The sequence below is a fragment of the Planococcus citri genome, chromosome 1 (genome assembly GCF_950023065.1).
Source record: "Planococcus citri chromosome 1, ihPlaCitr1.1, whole genome shotgun sequence".
NCBI classification, from domain to species: Eukaryota; Metazoa; Arthropoda; class Insecta; order Hemiptera; family Pseudococcidae; genus Planococcus; species Planococcus citri.
In genome coordinates, this window is record NC_088677.1 from 81,364,759 (window position 1) to 81,377,598 (window position 12,840).

At 33.1% G+C, this 12,840-nt stretch overlaps 1 protein-coding gene and 1 long non-coding RNA gene across 2 annotated transcripts in view; one reads left to right on the forward strand and one right to left on the reverse strand.

Moving 5' to 3' along the window:
• Positions 1-12,840, forward strand: part of LOC135837719 (uncharacterized) — a 206,363-nt gene that overhangs the window by 64,607 nt on the left and 128,916 nt on the right. The window lies entirely within an intron of this gene.
• Cad88C (cadherin-88C) overlaps positions 11,778-12,840 on the reverse strand; it is a 124,376-nt gene continuing 123,313 nt past the window's right edge. The window contains exon 34 of the mRNA XM_065352979.1: positions 11,778-12,286. The gene's annotated coding sequence lies outside the window, so the exon portion shown is untranslated. The remainder of the gene's footprint in view (positions 12,287-12,840) is intronic.

The following is a 12,840-nucleotide window of genomic DNA, read 5'->3' on the forward strand; positions in this document are numbered from 1 at the left end:
TGGCTTTAGTTGTAGGAAAATAACTCTCCTAGGTTTGGTTTTAGTTTTGAGCAATTTTAATTGGTTTTTGGGGGTTTCAGTTTTGGTTTGCAAGCCCTGTGCCTAGTGGGAGGGGGGGGGGTCAACAAGTGCTGGTCTCCCCTTTGCATTACACGAGTTTCGGATATGGGGAGACTTTTGCTAGTAGGTTGGTGCACTTGCTAAGGGCTTCACACCAGCCTCTCACATTGAACTTAAGAGTACAATACTAGATATGACTAATTATTTTAGGCTGAAAAATTTAGGAAAATAAGTACGATTAGTTAACTTGGTCTACTTTGCAAATATGTACAGCATTATAATACAAGAAAGAAACCCACACTGAATTAATTTAAGGTTATGATTTTGAGAAAAATATATTTAGGGCATGCATAGGTTTTGAAAAATCTAACTGCATAATTATAGTTATTTACAGCTTGAGGTAATGCATTTTAATGGGTTATTTACAGGGCGTCTTCCAGTCGATATTTGGTTGGTAGATCAGTATTGAAGCTGTTCCTCCTTCTGGGTGCATACTCTGACAGTAACTGGGTGGTCCCTGAAGCATTTGAAGGGCTGATTGTGAAAGTCGCCTTAGTCATTTTTTTATTCACACAACTTGAAACATTTTTTTTTCATATTTCATAAATTTTAAAGGGAAAAATGAGTATTGTAATGCATTCTTGGATAGTTGAAGATGTTTTTTTAATATTTGACCATAAATTTTTTACATTACCATTGAAGTAGGACAACAACGTTTTCATTGATTTGTACAGAAATTGCTTTTGACTAAGGCGACTTTCACAATTAGCCCTTCATTTGATGATGGATTGTTTCACTGTTGGCCACTCCAGTTTATCCACGCCACACCCCTAGTTTTGATACTGCCATCTTTTTGATCTTAAGTTGGTCGTCATTGTTGTTACAAAGTCCTTGATTGACAGCTTATCATTGTACTGTTCTTTGGTGATGGAATAAAGGATGTAATTTCCACCTTTTTTGAGCTCAACTACTTCACCAACCTTAGCACCCCTTGACCTCAGAGTGTCCTGGTTGCAGAAGGCTCGTTTGAACAGGAGCGCAATGCCCTTGGACATCCTGAAGTCTTGGCTGACACAATGGGCCAGGGCAAACTGTGGGTGTCTAAACAGATCATCCATTTTTGGTTTCAGGCTTTTGGGTTTCAAGTTTCGCCGTCAAATTTATTTTTTATGAGTCTTTTAGTTTTTTTAAAACACCGTTTTTTGAAAAATATACACCGGTTTTGTTCTGTTTCTTTTTTTCAAATTTTCTTCAAAACTGTGGAAAATTAAATTTCATTTTGGTTTTTATTTTTTGTTTTTTTTTCAGTATCTAACATTTTCTGGTTTGCAATTTCTGCTTTCAATTTCAGATTTCTTGGTTTCAACTTTCAAGTTTTTATTATGGTTAAATTCGTCTTTGGAGTTTCTTGTCAATTATTGATATTTTGATTTTTACTTTTTTAGTTTTTGTTTTTTCTAAAATTTCATTTTTCAACGTATTTCTTGTTCTTTTTTCTGATTCAGAATTTTTGGCTTTTAGTTATAATTTTGGTTTTTGTTTTTTTTTTCATTTTCAACACATTTTTTGTTTATGTTTAATTTTTTTAATTTTATTTTTTTGTTTATTGTTTTATTTTTTTTGGTTTTTAGTTCTGGTTCTTGTTTTTTTTCTTTTAGTTCCAAGATTTTGTTGTTGTTTTTTGTTCGTTTCTGTTGGATTCTTGGTTTTGGGATTTTAATTTAGCTTTCAAGCAATTCTTTTGAAATTGATTTTGCTTTCAGTTTTCTCAATTTCAAGTTTTTATTTCTTTGAAATTTCGTTTTGCATCATATTTTTTAGTTTTTTAGTTTTCTGTTTAGTTGTTAGAGAATTTTTTGATTTACTACTTTCATTTTTCCATAATTTAATTTCGCGATTCATCTTTTTGTTGCTTTTTTAAATTTATTTCAGTTTTGTGTTTTGGTTTTTGTTTTCTTGATTTTTGATTTTCAGATTTCTTTTTATAAAGTTTTTAATTTTTTGTGTTCGTTTTTGTTTCTGAGGATTTGTGTTTTTGAAGTTGTTTGTTTCTTGCTTTAATTTTTTCAATTTTTTGGTTTTTAACTTTCTTGATTTTGAATTTTTAGACTTTCTAAAATGGTACTCTTGTGTATTTTTTTTCATTTTGTGTTTTTCAATTTTTTAATCATTGTTTTTTTTTCTGTTTTTGTTTTGGTTTTCTTTTTAAAATGTTTTTGTTTCTGTGTTCTTTTTCATTTCTGAGAGTTGCTGTTATCAATATTTTTTGCTTTTAGATTTCATTTTCATCTTTTTTTATTTTCATTTTTTGGTTTTCTAATATTATGGTCGTTTGCAGGTTTTTTTGTTACAATTTTTCAGAAGTTTCCAGTTTTCTGCTGTTTTTGTTATCTGATTTTTGTTTTGTTCTTTTTTATTTTCTGTTTTTTTTCAGTGCTTTTTTTGTTTTTTTTTTCTGCTCGTTTTCATTTCTATTCTGAGCAGAATTCTTTTGTTTTTTTTAAATTTTTTTTAATTTTCCAGCGTCCTGTTGTTTTTGTTTTGTTTTTTCTCAGTTCATTTTTTATGGTTTTTGTTTTTTTTGTGCGCGTTTTCATTTCTATTCTGAGTGTTTGTGTTTTCAGAATTCTTTGCTTCTTATTTTTATTTTTCAAAATTTCCAGCTTCCTGTTGTTTTTTCAGTTCTTATTTTTGTGGTTTTTGTTTTTTTTTGTGCTCGTTTTTATTTCTATTCTGAGCTTTTGTGTTTTCAGAATTCTTTGTTTTTTATTTTTATTTGAGTTCTATGTTTTTAATTTTTTTGGCTTTCACTCTTTCAGTTTTTAGTTTTTTTACATTTCAATTTTTTGCATGCAATTTTTTGATTTTGCTTTCTTTAGTGTTTTGGTTTTTTTTCATTCATTTTTATCACGCTATTATTTTTTTCTTATTTTTTGATGTTTGTTTTTCTGTTTCATGATTTTTGTTTTCGTGGTTTTCGGTTTTCAGCTTCTTTTTTTTTTTAAAGTTTTTGGTTTTTTGTGTTCGTTTCCATTTCATCAGAATTTTGTTTTCCACCTTTTTCATTTTTAGATTTTGGTTTTCAAAAAATTTTTTTCCACATTTGTTTTCTTGTTCAAGTTTTTTGGTTTTTTGGCGTTTGGTTCTATTTTTTCTTGTTTTATTTTCAGTTTTTGTTTTTGATTACATGTTTTTTTGGGGTGTTTTTTATGTTTGTTTTCATTTTAGTGGTTTCGTTTTTTCGATTTTGATTTCGAGTTTTTGTGGTTTTCAGTTTTTTTTTAAAAAATCGATTTCAGCTTTCATTTTTCTATTTTTACTTGTTTTTGATTTTCATGTTCTGTGGGTTTTTGGGTTTGCGTTTTGTCTGTTCAAGTTTTCATTTTTTTCAACATTTTTTTATACTGGGCGTGTACCTATAGTTTTCTGATTTTCGGTTTCATTTTCATTTTTTTGTTTTTAAAATAATAATATTTTGGGTTTTTGTGTTTGATTTTCGATTTTTTTTTTTGCTCTCAGTTTTATTTTTGGTTTTCAGATAGTTTTTGACCTTTATTTTTGTTTTTATATAAATTTTCATTTCAAAAGTTATCTTTTCCCTATTTTTTTCATTTTATGGTTTTTTTATTGGTGGGGGGGGGGCAAGGGGTGGCAATCTGGGTTTTCACAATTGTGTTTCGTATGAATTTAAAAAGTGTTCAAAGGATGAATTTCTTTGCAATAACCTTTATGTTTCTTATCTGCATTCTATTTTAAAATCAATATTCGAAATTTTCCTGAGATGGTTGCTTTTCAGTAACTCACTTTAGCATTTTTAGGTAACAGCTTGCATTTTTTTCTCCTTTTAACGATGAAAAAGGAAAATAACGATATGAAGGGGGGGAGGAGAGAAGAGCTGGTTTAAACTTCGAATTGATGTTTATTTTTTCACTTTTTTGTTATTTGCCTTTTCCTCTTCTCAGGTAAGTACTTGCAGTGATTCTTTTACTGTACATTGGTGTCCCGAATATTGGGCACATTTTTTGTTTATTCCCTTTCTGACGTATAATCGTAGAATATCTTTTGTCAGGTTTCCTATAATTTTGAAACGAAGGAGTGGGGGTGTTTTTTGAGTATGAGTAACCTTTCTCTTACGAGTATTCTTAGACAAAAACAGGTAGCAATTACTCTCAAAATTTTTCCGAATTTTCATTCAATTTCTTATCGTTACGTTATTGTTTTCCTTTCATATAATTTTTCTTTGTTTTGTTTGTTTGCTTCCGGTAGCTTGTGAAAATGGGCTATTGATACGTTTCATTTTGTTCGAAATACAATAATATCCAGGCCAAAGTTATACAGAATTGATAGGTATAATACATATAATGGTTATTTGATAATAATGTCATATATGGGGTTACTTTCCTCTTACTAAGTAAACCTACCTACCTACTCTATTCGTCTCCATCATCGTCCTTGATACACGGTCTCAAATTAGCCACGTAATCAGCTCATGTCGCTTTTTTTCTTCCCACTTAGGTGGTTCATCCTTGGAAAATGTATAAGAATAGTCGACGACGAGCTAAAGCTAAAGGGTAAAAAAAATCTGCCTGTCTTTTGTAGATTTTTTTTCCCTCTTTTTGGAAGACTTACAAGGACATTTTTTGTCGCTTTCTCCTTGGGAATCACTGATTACGCGGCGGCACGAGAAGAAAATTATACCTACGGTGTGTGTATATAGCATCTCCACTCGTCTGGCTCGAGGGCCGAGGGGGCTGCGTCAGTCGCCGTAGCCGCCTTTTCGCCTTTTTATATATATAATAACGGCGGTCGTAGGCAACAGGGTTGGATGCGGCCGCCGCATGTACCTACTCTGTACGTAGGTATATATATCGAATGCGTCCTTGAATAGAGAGAAATGTCTGCCTAGTCTGTGATATTGAATGAACACTAATGAAGAGCACAAGCACAAGCCGTATAGTCGAAGATACCCAGGCCTGCTATGTGGCGAGCCTACATCGATTTTCTGCGTTAAATTTCCAACAGGCGTAACGCGCCTAGCCGGTCAAGGGCGAACGTTCGCAACTGATGCCGATGCCATTCTCTCTATCTCTGCCTCTCTCTCTCTCTTTGGGCTCGAGCTTTACGTTTAGATTTAGCCGAAATAAGTTTCGCACGCGTTTTATCCTCCTCAGCTGTGTGTGTGTGTCGTGTATTCGACTAGCGCGCGTGTAACGATGATAACGGAGGCGCGACGATTGGTCGGTTGTTTTAGGTTTTTTTCTTTTTTTTGTTTACTTCAAAGTCGTCGACGACGGCGACGATGGGATTTTTTTTTTGGCTACGACGAGACTGCTGCAGTTGCTACAGCAGCCAGAAAGACAGTAGTATAGGCGTATTTTTAGCGAGATATTTTCGCCTTCGCTTCGCCTGTGCCTTTCGCACACACGAAGGTGAAAAAATTATCGATTCGGGGCGTGATTCGAATTTTCTAAACGTGCAGGAAGGTCGTCGAGTGGAAATTTTTCATTATTGGTTGGTAAAATTTGGACCAAATTGTGCCTATTGTATCGATTTTGAGATGAGAATTTGAAATTTTAAGTGGATAGGTGGAAGATTAAAATGAGCACTTTCGAAACGTTGAGTACATTTACATATTTGATGTTTTCATAGGATGTCTATAATGGTCTGTGAAAGCATGAAATCACAAAATTAGACGGAAAAGTATTGAAAAGAAACGAAAAAATTGTCTATAACTTCAAATTATGTCGAAAAGTTGAGAAAAAAATGTCAAAGTGCAGAATTTTGGTGAAATATTTCTCGCAAAGAATTGCATTTTTAACAATTTTGTCGTTGCTTTGTTCAGACATTTTTCATAATACTGCTCAGTTTACACTTTAGTCTGACTGTTTTTCGAAAAAAATCACATTTGAGCCTCCAAAAATTCAAAACAGGAAATGAAAATTTTTATAGGTAAGTCATATGAATATGATAAATGAATCTAACTTATTTTTCTAATTGAAATGAAGAGGAGTGTGAAAATCCAAAATTTGAAGAGATTTTTTGTAGGAATACCAAACTGCTTCAAAGGAATTTTTATACCTGAATACCTTAAAAACTGAAAAAAAAATGTTTCAAATCGGGAGGGGTGCGATATTTGTTGAAAAAAGAAGCTCTCAAGAAATTTTGTAAAAAACAAGTCTTTTGCTTGGAAAACTTTGAAACAAAAAAAAGACTTCTTAAACAGGCAAGTTAAGAATCAATGCTTTTTGGCTGTTTTGGCAATAAAAGAAGCACAAATTTATTGGTAGTTTTGGCAAAAATTACGACTATTTGGCCATTTTATTAAAAAACTACGTTCTGAGAATTTTGAAAAAAAAAAAGTTTTAACTTTTCGTCAACTTACCAAAAATTGACACTCTCTGACATTTTTGACAAAAAAGTATACTTTGTTGACAATTTTGGCAAAAACAGACGATCTTGGCAAGAGCAGGATTGTTTGAAAGTGTTTGCAAAAATTGGTCCTTTTTGACGATTTTACCAAAAATGGACCCTTTTTGATAATTTTGACAATTATGCCAAAAATGTACATTTCTTGACTATTTTGTCAAGAATTGACGCTTTTTGACAACTTTTCCTAAAATGAACACTTTTGGACTTGAGCAAATTTGGCAAAAAAAAAAAATCAGAACTTTATAAGCTAGTTTGGTAAAAAAAAAACAGGAATTTATTTGGCGATTCTGGAACAAAAAGAAGACTTTTTAAATACAGATAACGCGAAAATAAATTCTTTTTGGATGCACTGGTTTAAAAATTGGACAAAAGTGGCCCATCACTTTAAAGTTCCAAGAGCTTTAATCGCATGTTTTGAATTCCAAAATTTCATCAAACGGAGATGGAAAGGCGAAATTCATTCTGCAAACTAATTTCAACACGCTACGAAGTCGATTGCTGGTGGATTTCAAGTCGTTTTGGAGCCTCCAGCGGCTTTTTTAAAATTACTGAAGCCTCCAGTAGATTTTTGAAACTTGAAATTACCGCAACATTTTACCAAATGGAATTATATGGCGAGCTGAAATTTAATTTACTTCGCAAACTAATTTCAATACGATATGAAGTCGACTACGTCGTGGTTTCAAATGGGTTTGAAGCTTCCAGCAGTTCCAGCTACTTTTTGGAAATTTTAATTCTCCAAAAAACGCTATACGACCTTTCAAAAAGTCGCTGGAGGCTCCAAAACAACTTGAAATCCACCAGCAGTCGACTTCTTAGCGTATTGAAATTAGTTTGCAGAATGAATTTCCACTTTTCATCTCCGTTTGATGAAATTTTGGGGAAATTTCGAGTTTCAAAAAACTACTGGAGGCTCCAGTAATTTTCAAAAAATCGCTGGAGTCGTAGCGTATTGAAATCAGTTTGCAGAATAAATTTCAGCTTTCCAACTCCATTTTGATGAAATTTTGTGGGAATTTCAAGTTTAAAAAATTTGCTGGAGGCTCCAGCACTGCTCAAAACAGTTTGAAACAGGTTCCAATCGATTCGTCATGTCGAAAACAGGGTATATCCCAAATTTCACCTTTCTTGGTCAATTTGGTAAAATTTTGATTTTTCCCCTCATTTTTGGCCTAAATTTGATTTTCAATAATTCACCAAAAATCGAAAAACGCACTTTAGCACTTGAAATTTTGACAGGTGATAAATTTTTGCTTTATCTTTCGATCTACCTCTGTACGGTTTGAAAAGTTTTGTGGAAATCCTATGTTGGCACGCAAAATCTGCAATTTCAGCTGACCTGTCAATCATAATGGCTGACATTTTGTAAGTTGGGCCACTTTTTTTTTGAGTACAAGGGCTAGATATGTTCCTTAGGACCCCCCCCCCCGGTCAAGAAAAAAGTTGTCCCCGATGATCGACGGGGGGGGGGGGGGTGCAATAGATCCTTAAGCGGGCTCCCCGACTATAATATATGGGTTTTTCGAGAGCTCTGAATCTGATTGTGAAATACATTTTACGCCAAAATCAAAAGTTGCACGTTTCTGATGGACCCCTCCCACTTCCTCTCACCCCTAGAACAAGGTTAGCACCCAAAATTGTGAAAAATTTAATCTGGATGTCAGAATGCTGGTTTTCACAGGCATTGATTGAACAAATTTGGGTAATCGATGATCACAAATTAATGCATAACACTTTCTTGGTTCACTCTTCAGTACCTACTATCGAACATGGATTCAAGTATAAATCTTCTCTTTCTTTCTGATTTTATGGTTTCAGCTATCAAAAAAAAAACAATAATAACAAGTATTATATTACAATGGATAAAAAACAGACGTTTGCAGGGCAGGTCTGTGACCCAGACACATTTAAATTTACATATTTTTCGAAGGAATTGAATTTAAAGCTTCGAGTTCTTCGAGTAAAACAGCGCCATCTGTCTGAACTTTTCTCATTTTTTATTCGGTATTTAAATAAAGGGTCGCACAATTTGTTGGATTTGAAGCATGATTCGAATTTTTTTTTGTATGTGTAGGTTCAGAGTGTTCTGTCTCTGAAAATATTGTGAAATTCGACATTTATTCCACTTGCGGATATTTTATTATCGTGAAAAATTTTTCGACTCTGAAATTGAATGGGAGGTTTTGTCCTAAAATGTTTAAACGCAATGGAAATGCGCTCAATTTGATTTTTGAGTTAGAATGAATTTGGTGAGGGAAGGAGATTCGAGTATTTGCAAATTTTTTCAACGTTTTTAGGCCACCTCACGAACCTTCTTGAGTTGAGCTGAAAAAGTAAACATGGCAACTATTAGTTGGAGAAAACACGATACCAGAGTCTTCAAAAATTACCGAAACGCTTACTCGACTAATTTTCGAAATTTTCGGTTTTTTTTTAATCTCCCCCCCCCCCGTCCCGTCCTATCACTATCCAGTTTGTCTCTAAGGTAAGAATTTCTAAAATGTGATTAGGGTACTTCAATTTTTCAGTCAAAATAATTTCTAAAATGGGAAAGATTTAGTTATTTGAAGCTTGAGAGCGATAAAAATCGAACTTTCAAAATGAAAGACTATGGTATTCAAGAAAAAACCTCCTTCGGGCCCTCAAAAGTGTTATCCTCTTTGTGTAAATCCTCCCCTTCCTCGCCATGCACTCAAAATTGGAAAACAATTGAAAAATAAAAATGCACACAATGTAAAAGTTTTTTGAAAATAATGGGGAAGTTTTTTTTTGAAAATGGCGCTGAAAAGGGTTTAGAGTCAAAATGAACAATTTTCAAAAAAATTCACAGGCTTCAATTTTTCATCTTTTATTCGTTTTTTTGAACCGTGGAGAAGAGGCTTCATGTAAGGGAACAAATATTTTTTGGGAATTTGAGAGAGTTGAGGAGGGGTCTTGAAAAGAGGATTATTCAGTAGAATTCTAACCGTGAAATGAAAAATTTTCAAAAAACGTTTTGCTGTATTTTCATTTTTCATTTTTTTTTCAATTTTCCCAATTTTTTTCAGGAGGGTGCTACACAGGGGAATAAAAATATTCGTTGAGAGTTTGAGAGGGTTGAGGAGGGGGTCTTGAAAAAGAGTATTATTCAGGAGAATTTTCAAAAAAACGCTTACAGACTTCCATTTTTAATTTTTTTTTCCATTTTCTGAATTTTTTCAGGAGGGGACTCTACACAAGGGAACAAATATTCGTTCGGAGTTTAGAGGATGGGGGGGGGGTCTTGAACAGTGAATTATTTAGAATAATGAAATAAAAAATTTTTTAAAAATATTTACAGACTTTCATTTTTTTTCTATTTTTCTTAGGAGGTGAACTCTAGTACATAAGTGAACGAATATTCTTTTGGAGGTTGAGATAATTGGAGAAGAGGTCTTGAAAAGAGGATTATTTCGAAGAATTATGACCATGGAATGAAAAATTTTCAAAAAACCTTTACAGACTATATTTTTCTTTTTTTCAATTTTTTCACAAGGGGACTCTGCACAATGGAACCTACATTGTTTGAGGTACCGAAGAAGGTTTTTTCTTGAAAAAAGAATTATTTCGCAGAACTCTCATATTAGAAATTGAAAATTTTCTGAATATTTTTAGCCAATTTGAATCGTTTGTTTTTTTTAAAATTTTTCCCAACTTTGAATGTTTTATACGAGAGGACCAAAATACGAGTAGCTGGAAAGAGATTTTTCTTGAAAATGGGAGAAGAATTTTGAATCAAAACTCAACAATTTTTGAATAAATTGGATTTTTTTCATTTCTACTTCAACTAGTGCAGGATTCCTGGCTCTACTCAATTTCTTGTTAGAATACTAAAATTTTTCGAGGGGTTTTCTCATAAAAATTGAACATTTTTTTCAGGAGGGAGGGGGGGTATAAAGTAGTGATGGGGCGGGTAATTGTACATAATGTATTTTTATGTAAAAATGAACAAAACTGGAGAAAAAAATGATTTTTAAATTACATTATCCGGGTACGAAACCAAGAGAGGGGGTGGGGGAAGGATGACCACTCTCCCCCGGCCCCCCTTTGTAAAATTTTGAAAAAGTAGACAAATTTCGGCAAAATTGGAAAATTTCAATAAAGCTGACAAATTTCGACATAGTCGAAAAATTTAAAAAATGTGAAGGCTTGATAAAGAACGTATTTTGCCTTCGCTAACCCAATAATTTACTTCTTGAATTATTAATTTTTGAAAACTTCGGCCCTAACTTCGTTCAGACCTGTTGATCTTTTTTTTTCAAAATCAAACTTTCTAAAAATCTATTATTCAGACTCAAAAAAATTTTGAAATAAAAAAATGAGCTCCTCAGCACATAAATGAAACTCAAATTTTCGAAAGCTTTTGCCCTCGTAGTTCTTTCGAGCCTATTTGCTTTTCATTTTCGAACTTGAAATTTCTATAATACGATCAGCATTCAAGTTCTAAAATTTTGAAACCAAAAAAATTAAATTCCTGACAAAAAGCATGATTTTTTCACCTATCAAAATACGAATTTTTGAAAGTTTTTGCCCTCTGCAGTTCGTTTGAACCTGATTGCTTTTTTTCGAACTTGCAATTTCTGAAAAATCGTCATTCGAATTCCAAAGTTTTTGAACCAAAAAATCAACCCCCCCCCCCTAAAAAAAAACAACGTTCTTTCACCTATCAAAATAAAAAATTTTGGAATTTTTTGCCCTCAATTCATTTGGGCCTGTTTGATTTTCATTTTCGAAGTTGGAATTTCTAAAAAATCATAATTCAAATTCTAAAATTTTGAAACCGAAAAAAATTAAACTCTTTGCATAAAACGCATTGTGTCCTCCTCACCTATCAAAATACGGATTTTTGAATGCTTTTGCCTTCGCTATACGCTCGAGCTAGTCCATTTATCTTTTACAAAGTAAGAAATTCCATGTTTGAGGCTTCCAAAAATTGAACGAGGAAAACGAGAAAACGTTTTATAAGTCATCATAGGCTGTATAAGAAGACCTACATACCTGTAATGTCAACTGGCAGAATTGTTTTCTCATTTTTCGTTTTATTCGTCGAAATTTGTGAGCATTTTCTTCTCATATCTGTCGGCAAGTTTTCGGTGAAACACCCCCCCCCCTCGACAAAACACAAAACTTTCAATTTCGCCCCCGACTCAAGTCAAAAATTATCTACTCAATTCAAATGTTTCGAAGCTCATCCGAATACTGAAAGGGGTCAAGTCTTCAACTTGGACTGTTTTTTCAACACATCACTTCTTCTAATCAAAAAAATCTCTCGATAAAAATCGTAATTTTTATTGAAAATTCAAAATGCAATTACAATAAATACGTTCGCAAACCGAGACACTTCAAGCGAACTCGGCACGCCATTAATTAATTCTCAAATTACAAAAATCTTCATTAAAAAAAAAAAATCTAAAAAAGAAAATAATAAAAGAAAAAAAATGCACATTACTTATTTTAAACATAAAACTTTTTTTAAAAAAGTTATAAATGAAAATTAAAAAGGACAAAAAAATTCGCGACAATTTACATTACTTTTCCAATTCTTATACGAAGTAAAAAAAAAATTGAGAAAAAAGAATGGTCGCTCACCTAAAAAAAAAAAAAGTAAATAAAAAAGTAAGTAACAAAAAATTCCACAAAATTTTTGGCAATATTTTATACTCCATGGCCGGAAACATTCTATGCAGGTTGTACTCGTAAAAACGTCAACGTGATAATAATTTCTCTTCAAGCTCGATTAAAGCTATTTGAATTCATATCTGGACGTTTCGTTGTGAATCTGTAAAAAAAATATAATAAACAAACGTCAATGTCATTCTCGTAATTAAAAGTTGTAGGTATAGGTACATATAATCAGTACACAGATGAAGGAAGGCGATGAACTGAAATCCAAAGGCAAGTCCCCCCTCCCCCTTCTTTCCTCTCTACCCATTTTAATCTCATCATGCGAGAGAAGTAAGTAGTGCTCGTATTTACGGCGAACAGAGTATGCAAACAGTATCACACGATCGAGCCAGATAACGATGTCGGTTGGCCGCTCGTGTTTGTAATAATATCGTTAGGCTCAAGGGTACGACTCCGACTGGCTGGCAGTGGCAAGAGTATAATAGCCTATGGTGGGAAAGCTGGCCTGTTTTTTCGGCATCATTTAGGGGGTATACAGTACACACTTTGCAACCTGAACCAAAACAAATTCGGATCGATACTCGTGGCTCGTGTCTGAGACCTGTATCTACGTACGACGAGTAGGTATAATAATAAAGTGCGTTGGCAAAGTTTGAAAATTTATCGCCGTAGAGACCTGATTAGGTATAGGAGGCGAAATATGTAGCG